This window comes from Bidens hawaiensis, unplaced genomic scaffold (assembly GCF_021521415.1).
Source record: "Bidens hawaiensis isolate Kalapana, Puna unplaced genomic scaffold, B.hawaiensis_p1.1 tig00050556_1, whole genome shotgun sequence".
Lineage (NCBI taxonomy): Eukaryota > Viridiplantae > Streptophyta > Magnoliopsida > Asterales > Asteraceae > Bidens > Bidens hawaiensis.
This window is the reverse complement of record NW_027499049.1, coordinates 86,851-88,093: the sequence shown is the minus strand read 5'-3', so window position 1 is coordinate 88,093 and position 1,243 is coordinate 86,851.

Genomic DNA, 1,243 nt, shown 5'->3' with positions numbered 1-1,243 from the left:
GGGTCTTCAATCCATTTAAACCAAGAAAAATTTAAATTGAGTTTTGTCAAAGGCTTTGGTAAATAGATCAGCTTTTTGAAAATCGGTATGTACTTTCTCAAGATCGATTAATTTCTTTTCAAAACAATCCCGTATGAAATGATATCTAATTTCAATATGTCTCGTTTTAGAGTTTCGTACGGGATTTTTGGTGATGCTAATGGCATCAGAGTTATCAATTAAAATTGGAGTAGTAAGAAACTTCAAACCGTAGTCGCGCAGATGTTGTTAGATCCACAAAACCTGGGAACAGCAACTCGAGGCTTCCTAAGAATTGACACCCCGCTATAGTCGATTTGAAGTTAATCTTGCACCCTCCGTAGTCTGAGTCAGGAAAGGCGGTAAGTTTAAAGTTATTGTCCTTGGGGAACCATAACCCGATGTCTGGATTGCCCCTCAGATATTGAAGAATACGCTTGACCACTGCCAGGTGAGTCACTTGGGAACTAGCTTGGTAACTCGCACATAAACAAACTGCAAACATAATGTCAGGTCGAGAAGTAGTAAGATACATCAAAGACCCAATCATAACACGACAGAGGGTACGATCGAGGGTGTCCTCCAATTCATCTGGTGATAAATTGTGACCCACGGGGAGAGGAGTCGAAGGAATTTTTCCGGAAGATATCTTAAACCGGCTCAAGATATCGTTCACATACTTAGTCTAGTGAATAAAAATTCCTTTCACATACTGGTGAACTTGCAAACCTAGAAAGAAGTTCATCTCTCCCATCGAGCTCATATCGAACTTTGTTTGCATGGACTTCTCGAATTCCTTACATAATGTGTCGTTTGTTGACCCAAAGATAATGTCGTCGACATAAATCTGAACGAGGAGAAGATCATCTCCAATATTCTTATAAAATAAAGTGCAGTCGACAGTCCCTCGCTTGAAGCCGGTATCAGTCAGATTGTCGGCAAGCGTGCCATACCAAGCTCTCGGGGCTTGATGTAGACCATACAGGGCCTTGTTTAAGCGGTAAACTCGGTCCGGATAATCAGGGTCTTCAAATCCAGGAGGTTGTAAAACAAACACATCCTCGTGTAGCTTACCATTGAGAAAAGCACTTTTCACATCCATTTGATAGACTTTTATAAGCCAGAAAGATTCGTATAGCTTCCAATATTGCAACCGGAGCATATACCTTAGTGTAGTATATACCCTCTTGCTGATGGAAACCTTGCACCATTAGCCGTGCTTTTT